This window comes from Bubalus bubalis, chromosome 6, assembly GCF_019923935.1.
Source record: "Bubalus bubalis isolate 160015118507 breed Murrah chromosome 6, NDDB_SH_1, whole genome shotgun sequence".
Taxonomy (NCBI): Eukaryota; Metazoa; Chordata; class Mammalia; order Artiodactyla; family Bovidae; genus Bubalus; species Bubalus bubalis.
The window spans coordinates 66,102,083-66,122,700 of record NC_059162.1 but is presented as its reverse complement, the minus strand read 5'-3'; the positions used below and the strand labels follow the sequence as shown (position 1 = coordinate 66,122,700).

The 20,618-nt window shown below is 39.0% G+C and overlaps 1 long non-coding RNA gene across 1 annotated transcript in view; it reads left to right on the top strand.

Moving 5' to 3' along the window:
- LOC123334255 overlaps window positions 1-20,618 on the top strand; it is a 48,713-nt gene that overhangs the window by 9,095 nt on the left and 19,000 nt on the right. The window contains exons 3-4 of the long non-coding RNA XR_006552087.2: window positions 2,132-2,204; window positions 5,465-5,593. This is a non-coding gene — a long non-coding RNA (uncharacterized LOC123334255). The remainder of the gene's footprint in view (window positions 1-2,131; window positions 2,205-5,464; window positions 5,594-20,618) is intronic.

Below are 20,618 nucleotides of genomic sequence, written 5' to 3'. Positions count from 1 at the left end.
ACCCTGCATGAAGGACTGGAGAAAGAACTAATGTTTATTTTATGGTAGTTTGTGCTGAAGGGCCCTTAAATGTATTCCCAGGAATGTATTTCTCCCTCTCTGTATCCAGCACAGACCAGGAAGCTCTAGACTTAGTGAGCACTCATTTTAAGAAATCAGTTGACTCCAAGCTTAAAATGATTCTGAATTTAAAAATATCTGTACATTTTGTAATGTATAGAAATACAGAATCACTATGTTGTACACTGGTAGTTAAAATAGTGGTGTAAGACAGTTATACTTCAAAAACAAACAAACTCATAGAAAAAGAGATCAGACTTGTGGTTACCAGAGATGGAAGAAGCAGGGGGTGGCGGCGGGGGGAGGAATTGGATGAAGGCAATTAAAAATTACAAACTTCCAGTTGTAAGATAAAAAATTTCTAAGGATATAATGTACAACATGATTATTGTACTTAATACTGACGTATCTTATATGAGAGATTTTAAGAGAGCAAGTCCTAAGAGTTCTAATCACAAGGAAATATATATTTTTCTTTTTTTCTTTTGTATTTATGTGAGATGATGGATGTTCACTAACCTTATTGTGGTAATCATTTCATGATGTATATGAGTTTATGTACACCTTAAACTTATACAGTGCTGTATATTAAGTCTCAATAAAACTAGAAGAAAAAATAAAAACATTTAGTAAATGCCTATAGCTCTGGATAAGAACTATAAGATGTAAAGGAAATATGGAAAGAGGAAGAGGAAACTGAAAGAAAGCAAAAATAAATAATTGGAAAGTAATAATTGCAGACTGATTGAAACCTAGTTTAATTGGCTTTAAAACTAGGAATTTCTTCCTAGCCTTCCTAGGAAATTCTTCCTAGAATGTCTTTCTATGTTGCTGTATTGATTTATCATTTTAAGACTTTTGAGACCCGGCAGATGGAGGTGTTGAAAAGTTAATGGTTGCTATTGCATTTTGTTATCATTTCACTGTGTGGTTGTTGAAACTATGCAGTTGGTGTTGAAAGGTGTGCAAACCTTTGGTTTAAAAATGTTTTATCTTAACATGTATTTGGGAAAGTCAATTTCTAATTATGGTAAAGTTAGAGAACTAACATGGAAATTTCTGAAATTTATTTTCATCACGAAATGAAAAGAGGAAATGAAACAGGATATTAGATTATTAAATCTAATTTTCTTTCTTTTTCAGTTAAAACTGAGACACAAGGTGATTGACTTAATTGATTATGTAGTTAATGTAGTTCATTAGTACAGAATTTGGAGAAGGAAATAGCAACCCACTCCAGTATTCTTGCTTGGAAAATCCCATGGACGGAGGAGCCTGGTAGGCTGCAGTCCATGGGGTGGCGAAGAGTCGGACACAACTGAGCGACTTCCCTTTCACTTTTCACTTTCATGCATTGGAGAAGGAAATGGCAACCCACTCCAGTGTTCTTGCCTGGAGAATCCTAGGGACAGGGGGAGCCTGGTGGGCTGCTGTCTATGGGGTCGCACAGAGTCAGGACACGACTGAAGCGACTTAGCAGCAGCAGCAGCAGCAGCAGCAGCAGTATAGAATTGGTCTGGTTTCATGTCTCTTGATTCTTGATCTAATGTACTTAGTAATTAAAGAATATTTCAACTAAATAATTAAATGTAAGGAAACTTTCAACTAGGATACAGTTTCTTTATATAATTTCAGATTTAAAATAAAATGTTTAAGGTAAATGTAAAAGTTCCTTATATACTGAAAAGAAAGTGACTCTCATTCTCACTGTTTGACTCAAGGATATTCATTAGATTTGCTTCCCTTCCAATCTGGCCTGGACCCATTAATGAATTAGTCCAACTATTCTCACAGTCAGCCTTAATTCCCTTAAGACCTTTACTGCCCCTCTCAACCCTTTGTCAGGCCCTCTGCTATGGATCATTGATCTGCCTTCTTGGTTCTGCCTCTGAGTTTCTGAGAAATGCTGAAGAAAGTTGCATAACCACATTGATGGTGCTATTACCACTGCAAGTGTTCCAAACTCAGTGGGGCGTCTGATGATGCTTAGAAATTCTTTCATTAACCTGTAGCAGGGTTCCTCTTCTAGTCTTATATGAATTTGTAAGTGTCTGCCTTTTTTTTTTTCCAGTCCACAGCCTCATCCTTGTTCCTCTGTGAGCAGATGTTTCTTCTACCTTTATTCAGAACATCAGGGCCATCACGTAAGCATTTTCTCAGTATTCTTATATTCATGGCTGAAATCGAATCCATTTTTATCATCTTTCTTTCCTTAGGGAAAGCACGGAAGTGGGCAAAAGCAAGGGATCTGGAGTCAGATTGAACATCTTAGTTCTTCAGTCTGTTAGGTGTGTCACTTTAGGGAGACTGCTTACTCTGTGCTTAGGTGTCCTGCTTTGTATATTGGGAGTAATATAACAGTATCTACCACATAGGCTCGATGTAAGCAGTGATGAGGTAACGTACATGTAGTGCATGGTATGTGGCACAAAGTAGGTGCACAAGTTAGAACACCTAGTTTTTTGTTGTTGTTGTTATTGCCTAGGAAAGAAACTGTTCCATTTTTTCATCTTTCTTCAGCCAATTTCTCCCCAATACTATACTTTTTCCAGTGTAAAATTATGCTCAAATATTCCATTGCCTGAAAATATCAGTACTGAGATCCTGATTATCTTGTTAGTTAATACCTAAATCTAACCCTATCCTGACCACAACTCTGCCTTGTTTTTGTCCTTCACATAATGCTGGTAATTCTCAGTAGCTTCTCAGCTGCCACTGGAACTCAAGTGCAGAATGCATAGTTGAGTGGGATAGTATTTAAAATCTACTAATCTGAGATACTATGACCAAGACTAGAGACTCTATGACTAATAGATGTAGAATCGTCTCCTCCTTATCATTAAAAATAAATTCAGGGACATTAGCAAGATGGTGGAACAGGAAGCCATGGACTTTCCTTTCTCCTATGGAAAGGAAACAATTTATGGACAAATTCAGCAATAATTCTGCAGTCTGTGGGGTCACAGAGTCGGACATGACTGAGCGACTGAACTGAACTGAACTGAGGTAGAGGTTTGGAAGTAATCATAGTCCCTCCCCTGGCTCAGTACAGAACTAGTGGATGAAAAGCCTCAGACCCAACTTCTCTTTGAGGTGGGAAAAAGTTGGATGTGGTGTTCAATGACCCAAGTTTTCTGAGAGCTGTCTGAGGGACCAGCTTCCATCTGACTTGTTCTGGTGTATTGGATGCTTGGGGCTGCAAAAAAACAAAGAAAGTGGATTGGACAAGCAAGGAGATTTGAGAGGCCCCTAAAATCTCTGGACAGGCTGATTGGCAGTGGTCTTTCCCTGAATGAAGTCAATCTGTGGAAACGAGGGTAGATGGCTCATTTGTCTTGCACTGACACCAATACAGAGAATCCAGCAAGATGAAGAAGCAGGGAAATATATTTCCCTGCTTCTTCATCTTATTTGAAATACATTTCAAATAAAGAACAAGATAAATCTCCAGAAGGTGATCCTAATGAAATGGAGATGTATTATTTATCTGACAGAGAATTCAAAATAACCATCATAAAGATGCTCACCAAGGTCAGGAGAACAATGCATAGAGAAAGAATTTTAACAAAAAGATAACAAAGAAGATATAAAAGAGTACCAAATAGAAATCATGAACCTAAAGAATACAATAACTTAGCTGAAAAATTCACTAGAGAGCTTCAGTGGCAGACTTGACAAAGCAGAAAAAAGAATCAGTAAACTTGAAGATTGTTATTGGAAATTATCCAGTCAGAGGAGCCAAAAAAAGAAAAAAGTGGGAAAGTTTAGGGGTCTTATGGAACAACAGCAATAGGATTAATAGATGCATTGTGGGAGTCCCAGAAGGAGAAGGAAGAGAGAGAGAAAGAAAGAGAATCAGAAAGCTTATTTAAAAAAAAAAAAAAATTAAATCTTGACTGGAAACGTTACAAATCTGGGGAAGGAAATGGGCATCTAGATCTAGAAAGTATAAAGGATTACAATAAGATGAATTAAAAAAACAAAAAACAAGCAAAGAAACAAAAAACAAAACACTGAGACAATCAAATTCTCAAATGTCAAAGACAAAGAGAAAATTTGAAAGCAGCAAAAGAAAAGTGGAGCTTCCCCGATGGCTCAGCAGGTAAAGAATCTGCCTACAATGCGGAGACATAGGAGACACAGGAGACTGTGGTTCAATCCCTGGGTCAGGAAGATCCCTTAGAGAAGGAAATGGCAACCCACTCCAGTATTCTTGCCTGGGAAATCCCATAGACAGAGGAACCTGGAGGTCTACAGTCCACAGGGTCACAAAAGAGTCAGACTGCCTTGGTGACTGAACAATAACAACCTCCTACTTTCAGCAAATTGCTATATTTTTATGCCCCTACTAATGGCTTTAGAAGAGACTTAGGAAAGGAAGGGAAGGGAAAGAGAAATGGACAATTGTACTCACTATAATTTATCCCTAATCCTAGCTTCTGCTTCCAGTGCAGACCAACCTTAGTCCATCTTGCCTGCTTACTGAATCATGAATCTTGTTCATCATAATTTCTTTCTGATTCCTGTGTGTGGTTTGTTTCACCCCTATCTGTGCCCAGTGAACATAACCTTGGCTTAAACTGTTCTAGTGCTGCATCCCCATCCAAGCTCCTAGATAGCAAGCATTCAGGATCAAGTGCCTTCTGATTCAGCCTGCTTCTGCAGCAAACACACTATTCTCAGGAGGAAAAGATTGATGAGTGATATCAAACCAAGAATCATCTCTGAAGGGTGGTTGTTGAAACTATAGGCATGGAGGAGGTTGAGAGTGAGGAAAAAGAAGAGGAAATTGGATACACCTTGGGAAGAATGTTTATGTGTTTTTATTTAGGGAACAGCAAGAGGAAGGAAAACAGAGTTAGAGAAGGGATAACTTCGGCTTAATCTACACCATGGAAAATTTCAAGTAATTGCTCTAAAGTGACTAATTTCTGGAGAAGAATTTGACTCAATGTTGTGTCCTTAAACAATTTAAATTGGCAAAGTAGTGGTATTATTATAGACCTGGGGTAGACCAAGAAATATGACATTATAGAATAACTTGTTACAGTAAGAATGACTCAGTGTTTTGAGTCAACCAAGTGATTCATCTATACAGCCTGTCATCCATGTGACAACCATTTGGCCTGACTTTGGAGTTCAGGGTCAGTTAGAGGGAGACTCTTCTTCTGTTTTAGTCAACTTTTGGGTAGATAGTTTGTTCTGATAATAATAGTCTTGGGAACACTTTACAAAATCTTGTGGGAAAGAGCCTTCAGAAAGCATAGAGCTGTCTCTTAGATTGCTTGGCTGAGTTTATTTGTCGAAAGAAACTTTTTTGCCTAGGTGACCTTGTTCAGACTGACAGATTCTCTGGAAACATGGGTAGAGTGTATGTTCATTTTACTCACCACTGTATCCCCAGCACCTGACACAGTGAAGTCATCATCTGATGGTGAGAGAAGCAACTACAGAAGTTTTTTTATGAGATAACTTTGGAAAGATGGTCATGGCTTAAAAATTTCCCAAGAAAATCCTCAAGGGACACTAACAGGTAATATATTAAAGATTTTATCTGCAACAATGACTTTACTGTGCATTCCCTTCATCTAAATAGATACTATTTTTAAGATTGTGCTTATAATTTAAACCTCTCCTAGAAAGTCAAACAGTAAATCACCAAAGAAACAGGCAACTGGATGAAATACGTTTGGAAGTACTTCTTAGAAGCAAACAGATGCAAGTGGCTGCACACCATCCAGAAAGACAACTGTGCTGACTGGATCTCTCCCAACCTTGTGCCCTGCTCTCACCCCACCCCTTTCAACATACATAGTAAAATTCAAATAACTATGACAATAAACCCATAGCCATTTATAAGAAAATTATTGCAATGATAAAGTAGTTCAGTAATAATATGTCTTCCAGATGAATTAATGAAAATTATTGTAAGATGATATTTCCATCACAAATTTGTGCTCACCCCTACTGCTACATTAACCAAACTACCTTTTCAATAGTTCAGGACTTACCTTTTTCAGAAAGCAGCATTCAAACAAATCTTTCCCAAATGGGAAGAAGGGAATTAACGTTTATTTAGCTCATACTCTATTAAATAGCAGAAGGCTATTTAATCTTACAAAATTTATTTTTCTATTAAGTGAAGCATAGATAATAATTAGTGGATATGTTTCATTAAAGGAAACTAATGATTAAGAGCCAGTACTCAATAGCAGACAGATTTGGGTTTAATGTCTGGCTTCTTTCTTTTCTCATTGGGCTTTGGGGCATAGTTTCTTAAATTTACACATCAGTAAACTGGATTTAATCATATTGCATACTTCACTGAAAGGTTTGGAGCATTCAATGAGATAATGCTTATAAAGCACTTAGCTTAATACCTGGCACATAATAAATGCTCAGTAAATGTTTATGTTATTTATTATAGAAGGATTTGCTACAGATTTTCTTCAAATACTGTGCTCCATTTAAGTGAATCAATTTACGTGATACTTTCTAGGATTTCATGTATTAGATAAGTTATGCACCGTGTATGGAAGAATTATATTTTTTGTTAAGTTCAACTCATAGACATATGGTTCTCAACGCAAGTAGAATGGAGAAGAGGGCACTGCTTCCCTGAGGATAACTTTTGGAAATGTGTATGTAGGTCGTTTTTGGTACTCACATACTAGATAAGGGTCTCTGAGTGAGTAAAGTTTACCTTCCACAATGTAAAGAACAGTGCTATTTAGCATTGTCTTTGTCAAGTGTGTGGAATGATAACCAATTTCATAAATGCTCATTTCCACTTAGACATTAGAGTGAAGCATTGATAAGATTTGGGACATATGTTTGTATGAAATTACTACTTTATTCATCATAACAATTTGGAATGATGTCTAATAAAATAAATCACTGACCAGAAGTGTTGGTCTCCCAATAGAGGGAAAAAACGTTTCCAGAGTCTTACCTATAAGGTTCAGGTTTTTCATTCATTTGTCACTTATTTATCCAACAAAATTCTATTGAATGTCTGTTATATTTAATCTCCTCTGTTTCAGTTCAGTTCAGTCGCTCAGTCGTGTCCGACTCTTTGCAACCCCATGAATTGCAGCATTCCAGGCCTCTCTGTCCATCACCAACTCCCGGAGTTTACTCAAACTCACGTCCATCGAGTCGGTGATGCCATCCAGCCATCTCATCCGCTGTCGTCCCCTTCTCCTCCTGCCCCCAATCCCTCCCCGCATCAGAGTCTTTTCCAATGAGTCAACTCTTCGCATGAGGTGGCCAAAGTACTGGAGTTTCAGCTTTAGCATCATTCCTTCCAAAGAACACCCAGGGCTGATCTCCTTTAGAATGGACTGGTTGGATCTCCTTGCAGTCCAAGGGACTCTCAAGAGTCTTCTCCAACACCACAGTTCAAAAACACCAATTCCTCGGCGCTCAGCTTTCTTCACAGTCCAACTCTCACACCCATACATGACCACTGGAAAAACCATAGCCTTGACTAGACGGACCTTAGTTGGCAAAGTAATGTCTCTGCTTTTCAATATGCTTATCTAGGTTGGTCATAACTTTTCTTCCAAGGAGTAAGTGTCTTTTAATTTCATGGCTGCAGTTACCATCTGCAGTTATTTTGGAGCCCCCAAAAATAAAGTCTGACACTGTTTCCACTGCTTCCCCATCTATTTCCCATGAAGTGATGGGACTGGATGCTGTGATCTTCGTTTTCTGAATGTTGAGCTTTAAGCCAAGTTTTTCACTCTCCTCTTTCACTTTCATCAAGAGGCTTTTTAGTTCCTCTTCACTTTCTGCCATAAGGGTGGTGTCATCTGCATATCTGAGGTTATTGATATTTCTCCCGGCAATCCTGATTCCAGCTTCTGCTTCTTCCAGCCCAGCGTTTCTTGTGATGTACTCTGCATATAAGTTAAATAAGCAGGGTGACAATATACAGCCTTGACGTACTCCTTTTCCTATTTGGAACCTTTGTTTAGTTAGCATCTAATCCAATGACTGGTGCTTAACAAAAGTAGTTTGGATGATAGACTGAGAAATGAGTGGTCACTAAATAACAAATACATGGCCTATGCCTTCTAGGAGCTTATATACCAATGCTTTGGAGAATGGAAAAAAGGTCTCTTTGAGAACATCTTTTATGCCTTTTGTTTTTGCTTCACACTATTATGTAACATGAATCAGGGAAAATATGCAGATTCTAGAATCTGATACACAGAGATATTACTAATAGGCCTGGAACAAAGCCCTGAAATCTACAGTATTAGCAAGTATCCCAGGTAATTGTTGTGCATGTAACAGGCTTTGAGATAATATCTTAGTCCTTGTATTAGATTCAGATAGAAGTATCAAAATTATTTTCAACTTACTTCCACATTTCCTTTTCATTTCTACTACCAACAGCAAGAAGGACAGCAAAGCAAAATAAAACACTTTTAGATGTCCCAGGGAAGGAGAGAGGGGAAAAATAGTAAAAATGAGTTAGTTTGCATGTGAAAGTATTTCTGAATTCAGGAGAATATGCTCTTAATCGCCTCAGTTAGATTCCCTGGGGGATGAGAATGGTGACTTATGGGCAAACCTCATACTGAGCCATTTCTGTGGCCTTCTCTGTATTATTTTCTCCATCTTTCTAGGAGGAGAATTGTTGGTCATATCATTTTTTACAGAACTGATGGCAAAGGGCACAACAGGTGCCAAAGGCTTATCTTAACCTTTGTTTCTCTAGCTGTGGTTAACATTAACAGCATCTGGACCTTGGTGGTTGTAGATGCTGCAAAGCAGTCCACATAAGATGTGATGTTCTCATAAACAACTTTTGTTAAAGGAAAGAAACATGCTTACACAAAGTGATTAGATTCAGCCATTTGAAGAACAGGAAGTGAAAAAGGACTTTGACTCTTTCCTCTCTCTTAGTATGATTCTTAGTATGATTCTATGCAGTCTAAGCATAACAATGCTTTTCAGTTTCCAGAGAGCTTGAGCACTCGGGAAAAGAATGAAATCCAAAACTTCAGTTTACTCAGGGGCCCCTTTAATTTGAGTATCTTGGAGGAGACACTGAGTCTTGCTTTTTAACTTTGTGTGTGTGTGTGTGACAGAATGATTGTAGTGACTTGAATCCCTTGGTGAATCCTGGTTTACAGTGGAGTCAGCCATGAGTGCTAGAACATCCGCCTTACAATAATCTAATCTTTTGGAGGTTAGGCTTCTTACATCCCCAGTGTTATGCTGGATGAAGATGAGAGAGCTTTGGTTGGAGGGGTTAGTGCTGTGGGGCACCACTTTCTGGACAGATCAAAAATATTGTTGTTGTTGTTTAGTTGCTAAGTTGTGCCTGAGTTTTTGTGACCCCCATGGACTGTAGCCCACCAGGCTCCTCTGTCCAAAGGATTTCCCAGGCAAGAATACAGAGTGGGTTGCCATCACAGTAGATAAATATCTCCAGTGGAACACATAAGGCTATTCATGGTGGTGGTGGCAGTTGAGTCTCTCCAGCAGACATGAGCCAAGGAAGACTTCTGCTGAAACCAGTCATAAAATTGGGCCAGGAGCACAATGGCAGAAATTGGATCCTTTGTCCACCTGCTCCCATGAGCATTGGATGAGGACTAGCAGGAAAAGATATTCCCTCAGTATTACACTTTGTTGTGAGACCCTTGTGCAGTATTATGCAATATCCCAAGGTGTTAGAGGCCTTTCTGTAAGCTTTTTCAGTTCAAAATATGAGTGTTCCAAATTTTCCAAATACTCAGCCAAATTTATTTTCCATCTTTAATCTTAGTAATTCTAGTGTTGAAAATGGTATCTCATTGAAGTTTTGATTTGCATTAATCTAATGACTAATGATGCTGAACATCTTTTCATGTACTTCTTGTCTATTTGTATATCTTATTTGCAGAGATGTCTACTCAAGTCCTTTGTCCAATTTTTAATTGGATTGTTTGCCTTTTTGTTGTTGAGGTGTAATAATTCTTTATATATTTGGTTACTAGATCCTTATCAGCTATATTGTTGGCTAATATTTCCTCCTATTCTATGGGATATCTTTTTACAGTCTTAATAGTATCCTTTGATGAATAAATATTTTTAATTTTGATGAAGTCCAGTCTATTATATTTCTTTTTTGCATTGTGCTTTTGGTATCATATCTAAGGAACCATTTCCAAATTCAAGGCAGTGAAGATTTACTCATATGTTTTCTTCTAAGAGTTTTATAGTTTTAACTCTTACATTTAAGTCTTTGATCCATTTTGAGTGAATTTCTGTGTGTGGTGTGAGGTAAGGGCCTAACTTCATTCTTTTGCATGTGGATGTACAGTTGTACATCACCATTTTTTATTATTTTGTTTTATATTGGAGTATCATTGATTAACAATGTTGTGTTAGTTTCAGGTATATAGCAAAGTGATTAAGTTATACATATACATGTATCTGTTCTTTTTAAAATTCTTTTCCCATTTAGGTTATTACAGAACACTGAGAAGAATTCCCTGTGCTATATGGTAGGTTTTTATTGATTATCTATTTTAAATATAGCAGTGTGTACATGTCAGTCCCAAACTCTCAATCTATCCCTGCCCCTGCTTTCCATCTCTGGTAACCGTAAGTTCATTCTCTAAGTCTGTGAGTCTGCTTTTCTTTGTTGATTGGTTTTTGTTACTGATTCAGTCTTGTAGCCTTTCATATCAGCTTAAAGGGCTATCATTAGCATTTCTTACAGAAAAGTTCTACTATTAATGAACTTCCTCAGTCTTTATTTTTCTGGGGATGTTTTCTTTATTTTTAAAGGATAACTTTGCTGTGTATAGAAGTGACACGTTTGTTTGTTAGCTTCAGCTCTTAAAAATGTCATCCTATTCCCTTCTGGCCTCCTTTGCTTCTAGAAGAAATTGGTTGTTAACCTTATTGAGAATTCCTTGAATATAATGAATTCCTTACCTCTGGCTGGTTTTAAGATTCTCTTTGGATCTTTTCTTTTGGTAGTTTTATTATAATGTGTCTATGTATGAATCTCTTTGAAGATTTACCCTGAGTGGAATTCACTGAGCTTCTTAAATGTGCAGATTCATGTCTTTCATCAAATGTGGGCCATTTCAACCATATTTCTTCAAGTGTTCTTTCTTTGACAGAGAATTTTTAAGTACTGCAGTTTAGCAGCTTCTTTCTTCCCCAAGTACTTCCCTGGTTGTTGTAAGTTTTTGATTAGTTTCCGGAGATCCAAACAAGGTGATTGTGAACAGTAATGTTTTGCAAGGGATGGAATTTTGGATTTTCCTACTCTGCCATTTTTTGTTGACAATACATCTTCCTGCTTTTCTTTTTTATCATGCAAAGTTATCCACCTCTGTATTAGGCTGATTATTGGCCACCAAATATTGTAGGGAAAAAATGTCTTTGCTAATATAATTAAAAATCTTGACAAAGAAAGGTAATCTTGGATTATCCAAGATTGTATCATGTATCCATATAACAGGAAGAGAGGGGGAGATCTTAAGACACATCTAGAAAAGAAAGCAATCTAACCATAGCAACAGTGATTGGAGTGTTGTAACCATGAGGCAAGGAATGCCAGCAGCCACTAGAAGCTGAAAGAATCAAAAGCCAAATGTCCCCCTAGATCTTTTGGAGGGAGTGCTGCTCTGCTAATACCTTGATTTTGGCTCAGCGAAACTGATTTCAAACTTCTGGCCTCCAGAACTCTGAAGAAATAAATTTCTGTTGTTTTGTCACCAAGTTTGTGGTAATTTTTTCTGTTGTAAAAAAATTGAAAACAAATACCGTTTCCACCATATTACTGAGCTCCTCTATATGAGCTTCGTCTATGCCCACTTTCCAAAAGATGCTATCTTTAGTAATCCCAAAGTGATTTTTTGGGCCTATATATAATTTTGTTTCACACACACACACGCATACACAGACTATAGCTATAATTGGCACTTCCTATGCTAAAGAAATATAAATTTAACTTTTGATTTGATTCTTCTTGTAGGGCATCCCATTATATATCCTATATATTTTCCAAAAACTAGAGGAAGTTGTAAGGTAATTATTTAGTCTCAATGAAAAGAAGCTAAGTTCAAGTCAAGGATTTGTATTTCATTAAGGCAATATGTAAAAAGTTAATTATAATTCAGTGTGATAACTAGCATAATGCAGAAATCTGTGGAGTCACGAGGAAGGAGTTTGATACTTAGGGAAACTATGGTTGACCTCTCAAAGATGTCCAGTTTGAGTCAAGTCTAAACAGAGGCCAGGAGTTTGCTAGGCAGGGAATGCCTGAATATGATACACTATGTGCAGAGGCACCAAAGCATGAAAGAATGTGACTTATTTAAGAGATATTTGGCTGGAGGATAGGAGGTAGGGAAAAATGGATGAAATACTATTGGAAAAGTAGGTTGCCATTACTGAAGAAATCATGTAAGCCCTGATAAAGGATTTAATGATTGCTCTGTAGGAAACTGGTAGCAAATAGAAGTTTCAAAGAAAGAAGGAAGGTTTTGGAGGTGATATGGGCAATGGACTGGATTGGAAGGTTAGCATTAAGAGAAGAGAACAGCTTGAACTTAAACATTGGTATTGGGAGTCAACTTGGGGATTAAACTTGAGAAACAGTGCTGTTTACAATTGACAGTGATCACTTCATGGCAAATAGATGGAGAAACAGTGGAAACAGTGTCAGATTTTATTTTGGGGGGCTCCAAAATCACTGCAGATGGTGATTGCAGCCGTGAAATTAAAAGACACTTACTCCTTGGAAGAAAAGTTATGACCAACCTAGATAGCATATTAAAAAGCAGAGATATTACTTTGCCAACAAAGGTCCATCTAGTCAAGGCTATGGTTTTTCCAGTGGTCACGTATGGATGTGAGAGTTGGACTGTGAAGAAAGCTGAGTGCCAGGGATTGATGCTTTTGAATTGTGGTGTTGGAGAAGACTCTTGAGAGTCCCTTGGACTGCAAGGAGATCCAACCAGTCCATTCTAAGGAGATCAGCCCTGGGATTTCTTTGGAAGGACTGATGCTAAAGCTGAAACTCCAATTCTTTGGCCACCTCCTGCAAAGAGTTGACTCATTGGAAAAGATCCTGATGCGGGGAGGGATTGGGGGCAGGAGGAGAAGGGGATGACAGAGGATGAGATGGCTGGATGGCATCACTGATTCGATGCACATGAGTTTGAGTAAACTCCAGGAGTTGGTGATGGACAGGGAGGCCTGGCGTGCTGCGATTCATGGGGTCGCAAAGAGTCGGACGTGACTCAGTGACTGAACTGAACTGAATAGGACTTGGGGTAGAGATAGAACAGAGAGGGTGAAGTTGATAATGCTGTATGTTGGCTAGTATGTTACTATAGTCTGAATACTTAGGGTCCCCCCTGCCACCACCCCATTCAAATGTTGGAATCCAAATGCTTAATGTCGCGGTATTAGGAAGTGGAGCCTCTGCTAGGTTATTAGGTCATGAAGGAACTAATCCTTTATGAATGAGATTAGTATCCATACAAAAGAGATCCCTTAGAGCTCTCTCGACCATTCTACCAGGTAGTTATACAACAAAAAGCAGGGAACCTGGAAGAGGGTCCTCACCTAATGATGCTGGCACCCCGATCTCAGGTTTCTAGCCTACAGAGCTTCCAATGTTGTTGAGAAGTAAATCTAACTTTTTATAATATACCCAGTGACATACTATTATAGCAACCCAAATAGACAAAAGTGAAAGTGAAAGTGAAGTCACTCAGTCATGTCCGACTCTTAGCGACCCCATGGACTACAGCCCACCAGGCCCTCTGTCCATGGGATTTTCCAGGCAAGAGTACTGGAGTGGGGTGCCATTGCCTTCTCAGTTAACAGTGGCAAGGCATATTATATTTACTTGGAGCTGGTATACTTGGTGACAGCCTTAGTGCCCTCAGACACAGCGTGCTTGGCCAGCTCCCCAGGTAGCAGCAAGTGCACTGCGGTCTGGATCTCCCTGGATGTGATAGTCGAGCGCTTGTTGTAATGCACCAGGTGCAATGCCCCGCCAGCGATGCGCTCGAAAATGTCATTGACGGAGTTCATGATTCCCATGGCCTTGGACGAGACTAAGACATACACAAAACATAACTACCAATTGTTAGCGATATTTGACATACTTGGAAGATGAGGGTTGGGCATGAATTTTTTTTGATCAACATAACTGAAACTTGAAAATCTAGAGCATGAAAATCAAAATAATTGTTATTACTGACTGATCTAGAACCAGAGAGTGATAGATAAATATTGCTGTCAGGACTCAATTATTCTTATCATTCACAGTGTCAAATAATTATGTACTTGGATGTGGGTCAAGGTGGAGAAGGCAATGGCACCCCACTCCAGTACTCTTGCTTGGAAAATCCCATGGATGGAGGAGCCTGGAAGGCTGCAGTCCATGGGATCGCTGAGGGTCGGACACAACTGAATGATTTCACTTCCACTTTTCACTTTCATGCATTGGAGAAGGAAATGGCAACCCACTCCAGTGTTCTTGCCTGGAGAATCCCAGGGACGGTGGAGCCTGGTGGGCTGCCGTCTCTGGGGTCACACAGAGTCGGACACGACTGAAGTGACTTAGCATAGCAGTAGCAGTGGTCAAAGCTATGAAGTAGGTTAGGGAGCCAACGCCAAAGCATTCCAGTTGAAGAACAACTGGTCATACATGTATTTGTCCATTAAATGAAGTAATAGTATGCCATTTGACAGGATGGTTACAAACTCTCAAAAAGTTTTGGAGACTATTTTTACAACACTGGACATAGAATAAAGAAATATATCATAGTTGTTGAGGTTGTTTGAGTTTTCTCTGTTTGTTATGTATATGGAAAAATCTGTGAAAATTATCATACCAGAGTAACTCACATTGGAACATAGTTTCTTTATAGAATAGAATACATATTATTAATAACGTGCTCTTACATGGTACTCCTTTTATTACCAAATCTTATAACCTCATAATTATTTTAAAAAATTATTTCCCTTTCCATATCTCTGCAGAGATTTAGCAGTGGAGTGCCTGATTATTGTTTTGTGATACCTGATACTATTGACATTCTATTAGTTTTATAAACTAATCCTCACTAGGGAATCAGAAGCATCAGCATAAATAAGTAAGATTTAACTGAAATTGATAAATATTAAAAAAAAAAACCTAAAGGTAAAAAACACTAAGATAAAGGTATCTTAGTGATTTGTGCAATGTGCTCATCCAAAAGTGCCACTCACTTTTATTCAGTTATAGAAGTACTTATATACATGATTGCATTCACATGAGAAGATTCTCATTGTATAATTTCCAATTGCTGCTATATCAAATACTATGAATTTAGTGACTTAAAAGCAGCACACATCTATTATCTTACAGTTAGGACAATCTGAAGCCCAAATGGGCGTGGATGAGCTAAAATCAAGATGTCAGTAGGGCTGCATTCCTTCTGAAGTTTCTATTAATAGGGAAGAATTCATTTTCTTGTTGTCCATTTTCAAGAGGATGCCCATATTCTTGGGCTCACAGCCTCATTCCTCCATCTTCAAAACTAGCTGATCAAGTACTTCTCAGGATGCCATTTCTCTAGTTCTGACTCTTCTGCTTCATTCTTTCCAGTTTAAGGGCTCTTGTAACTACACTGGGCCCACCCATATAATCCAGCATAATCTTTCCATTTCAAGGTCAATTGATTAGCAGTTTAATTTCATCTGCAACCTAGTTCCCTCTTGCCATGTAACGTAACATCTTCATAGGTTCAGAGGATTAGCATATGCACATCTTTGGGAGCCATTATTGTGCCTACTGCATCCACCAAAATAGTTTTTAACATAAATTTGGAATAGAAATTATGCATATGTGTCTATTTACATATGTGTAGCTACTGCTTAAATTCATATCCTGTTTAAGAAGATCATTGGCTAGCCAATTTAAAAATTAGCCACTAAATTCTGCTGTTAAAGTGTGAAAATAATAGGAGAAAACCAAATAGGAAAAAGGTTTTGAAACTAGTAGGGTTTTCTAGTTTTGACACCCATATTACAAGTGTTTGTGTTCTTGACTCCACTAAAACTTCTGTGGGGCAGGGTCTGTATTTTACTTGCTTGCCTAACATATTACATAATGAACGAATTTTATTATTTTATTTCCATTTAAAGTATTGATAATTGTATCATGACATTGTGGGGCTTCTCAGGTGGCTCAGGGGTAAAGAATCTGCCTGCCGATGTAAGAAACACAAGAGATGCGGTTTTGATTCCTGGATCAGGAAGATCCCCTGGAAGAGGAAATGGCAACCCCCTATAGTATTCTTGCCTGGAAAATTTCATGGACAGAGGAGCCTGATTGGCTATAGTCCACGGGGTGGTGAAGAGTTGGACACAACTGAGCACGGGGGCGTGTACGTGCACACACACACACAGTGATATTAATCTGTGTCTCTTTATCTCCAAAAATGTGATTTATTTTGGGGGTCTTGTTAGATAATCAACAGTGTACTAGGTGCTAAGGAATAAGGCAGAGGGTGGGCAGAAAACAAAATGATTAGTAACAGTCCCAGACTTGAAGAAGTTCATGATTGAGTCAGAGATATAAATGCATAGAGGTGTTTAAAACCTGTATGAGGAACACCATGTGAGGATGTACAGAGGGAATACAAGTGGCCAACTCTTCCCAAGGCACTCAGGGAAGTCTTTGCAGGGAGACTGACAAATGATCTAGGTCTTTGTGGGGAAAAGAGTTGGCCAGGCAGAGAATGGGATCAATGACGTTCCAAGCAGATGGAAAATCATAGGCAAAGGCAGGCAGGTGGGAAATAGTGGCAAATTATGTTGCATGTAGTATTTGTTGTTACTATTTTGTTTTTGCATGTAGTATTCGAATACAAGTAAAAGGATATCTCGACAATGACAATATAATTTATTGTTTATTTAAAGTGTCAAAAATTAAGAAAGAAGTCTTATTAAGACTGCTACCAGATACACTATCAATTCTATATAAATTAATAAAAGGAAAATATCCTAATTATACAACAGACAGATATGAAAGAACAATGGTAATATAGAACTATCACTTCATTTTGGTACTAATCATTTTGCTTTGACCTTGGGCAAATTAATCACTTAGTAAAATAAAAGGACTGGAATAGAGGAATTTTAAGACTTTTTTTCCCCCTAGCCTAACATTCTATGAAGCAAAATAAACACCTGACTCCACAGTTTTTCTTTGTGACTGAGAAGTCTGTGAAAGTTAACTAATCATTTAGACTAGTTCATGTGTGTGTAAGCAAACACAGACATTTCATTTATTATTTCCATATAGTCTGTTGGTAGCCATCACCAACTCCTAGAGTCCACCCAAATCCATGTCCATTGACTCGGTGATGCCATCCAACCATCTCATCCTCTGTTGTCCCCTTCTCCTCCTCAATCTTTCCCAGCATCAGGGTCTTTTCAAATGAGTTAGCTCTTCGCATCAGGTGGCCAAAGTATTGGAGTTTCAGCTTCAACATCAGTCTTTCCAATGAACACCCAGGACTGATCTCCTTTAGAATGGACTGGTTGGATCTCCTTGCAGTCCAAGGGACTCTCAAGAGTCTTCTCCAACACCACAGTTCAAAAGCATCAATTCTTTGCCGCTCAGCTTTCTCTCACATCCATATATGACCACTGGAAAAACCATAGCCTTGACTAGATGAACCTTTGTTGGCAAAGTAATGTCTCTGCTTTTGAATATGCTATCTAGGTTGGTCATAACTTTTCTTCCTAGGAGTAAGTGTCTTTTAATTTCATGGCTGCAATCACCATCTGCAGTGATTTTGGAGCCCCCCAAAATAAAGTCAGCTACTGTTTCCACTGTTCCCCATCTATTTCCCATGAAGTGATGGGCCTGGATGCCATGATCTTCGTTTTCTGAATGTAGAGCTTTAAGCCAACTTTTTCACTCTCCACTTTCACTTTCATCAAGAGGATCTTAAGTTCTTCTTCACTTTCTGCCATAAGGGTGGTATCATCTGCATATCAGAGGTTATTAATATTTCTCCCGGCAGTCTTGATTCCAGCTTGTGCTTTCTCCAGCCCAGCGTTTCTCATGATGTACTCTGCATATAAGTTAAATAAGCAGGGTGACAGTATACAGCCTTGATGTACTCCTTTTCCTATTTGGAACCAGTCTGTTGTTCCATGTCCAGTTTTAACTATTGCTTCCTGACCTGCATACAGGTTTCTCAAGAGGCAGGTCAGGTGGTCTGGTACTCCCATCTCTAGAAGAATTTTCCACAGTTTATTGTGATCCACACAGTCAAAGGCTTTGGCATAGTCAATAAAGCAGAAATAGATGTTTTTCTGGAACTCTCTTGCTTTTTTTGATGATCAAGTGGATGTTGGCAATTTGATCTCTGGTTCCTTTGCCTTTTCTAAAACCAGCTTGAACATTTGGAAGTTCACGGTTCAAGTATTGCTGAAGCCTGGCTTGGAGAATTTGAAGCATTACTTTACTAATGTGTGAGATGAGTGCAATGGCACCCCAATCCAGTACTCTTGTCTGGAAAAGCCCATGGACAGAGGAGCCTGGTGGGCTGCAGTCCATAGAGTCGCTAGGAGTCGGACACAACTGAGAGACTTCACTTTCACTTTTCACTTTCATGCATTGGAGAAGGAAATGGCAAGCCACTCCAGTGTTCTTGCCTGGAGAATCCCAGGGACAGGGAGCCTGGTGAGCTGCCGTCTCTGGGGTCGCACAGAGTCGGACACGACTGAAGCGACTTAGCAGCAGCAGCAGCAGAGATGAGTGCAATTGTGTGGTAGTTTGAGCATTCTTTGGGATTGGAATGAAAACTGACCTTTTCCAGTCCTGTGGCTACTGCTGAGTTTTCCAAATTTGTTGGCATATTGAATGCAGCACTTTCACAGCATCATCTTTCAGGATTTGAAATAGCTCAACTGGAATTCCATCACCTCCACTAGCTTTGTTCGTAGTTATGCTTTCTAAGGCCCTTCACATTCCAGGATGTCAGGCTCTAGGTGAGTGATCACACCATCGTGATTATCTGGGTCATGAAGATCTTTTTTGTACAGTTCTTTGGCAACCTACTTCAGTACTCTTACCTAGAAAATCCCATGACAGAGGAGCCTGGTGTCCATAGGGTCGCAACGAGTTGGACACGACTGAAGTGAAGTGAAGTGAATGAAGCATTTTGCCTGGAAACTTCCCCTCAAAATAATGCAGAGAATAAAGAAACAGCATGTTGCAATGACATATCGGCTAGGGTGGTTTTCACGCCTGTGAAAACTCTGAATTATCAAGTCCCCTATCATCTAGTCTACTTTCATCCTTTCTTACCAATCAGTGTGCTTGCACATGGGAAAGGCTCTCTCCAGTATATTTTTATCTTGCTTGAGTTTTCAAGCTAACTTCCCCCCCTGAGAATCCACGAGACAGGTAGAACAAGTGGTTCTTTTGAAATTTGGCAGACCTTCGTATGTGCCAAATTTTCTATCTTAGCTCTTAGTCGCTTCCTTTTTCCTTAGCGCCCCCTGCAGGCTTTTGACAATTTTTTTCTTTTTTGGGGCTTTTAACCTTTCATGTTTCTGAACTAGATAGAAAATTTCCATTGAGAACACTGGACAAATGCTGATGGCCTCACTGGGGCCTATAATATAAGCTCTCAAACAGCCATGGAAATAGCTTGGGGGATATTTTCCGAGGAGTCTCTTATAAAGATTTGTGTCACTTCCACTGGAACACCTAAAATATAATTTAGTGAAGGAAAGCTCAGAAATGTACTTGTTGTTAATAAACAATAGCCTTACACATTTATTACCACAGATCTCATTCATATTAGAACATGTCTTTACTGCTGCAAATAAATAAGACTGAGTTTTATATTTTCCAAATGGAAGGAGCTCCTGTTTGTCACTGACTGACCTAGACTAATTTAATTGTACCCTGATTTTAGATTTCTTTGAATTGATGGATGATAGCTGTTGAAATGAAATATATATTAGATCTATCCAGGTCACACAAATAGACATTTGTCAAACAAAGCTTTATTAGCTAGCAAGTGCAAAATGTTCCGTAGATCCTGTGCTGATGTACGTTTCTGATCTTTCTGGGGCTTTGATACCACCTTGCAAGAGTGGTTCTCTCAAGGCAGATGCAATGACATTTATTTTTTAAAATGGATCTTTGACATATTTATTTATGACTCTGCTGGATCTCGGTTACTGTGAGGGCTTTCCTCTAGTTGTGGCGAGTGGGGGCTACTCTTTTTTGCAGTGCGTGGGCTTCTGGCTGTGGTAGCTCCTCTTGTTGCAGAGCATGGGCTCTAGGGTGTGAGGGCTTCAGCCGCTGTGGTGTGTGGGTTCACTAGTTGTGGTTCCTGGGTTCTAGAGCACAGTCTTGGTAGTTGAGGCACACAGACCTAGTTGCATCACAGTGTGTGGGATCTTCTCGGACCAGGGGCCGAACCTATGCCTCCTGCATTGGCAGGCCGATTCTTTACCACTGAGCCACCAGGGAAGCCCTGCAATGACATTTAAAGGCAGGAATTCTG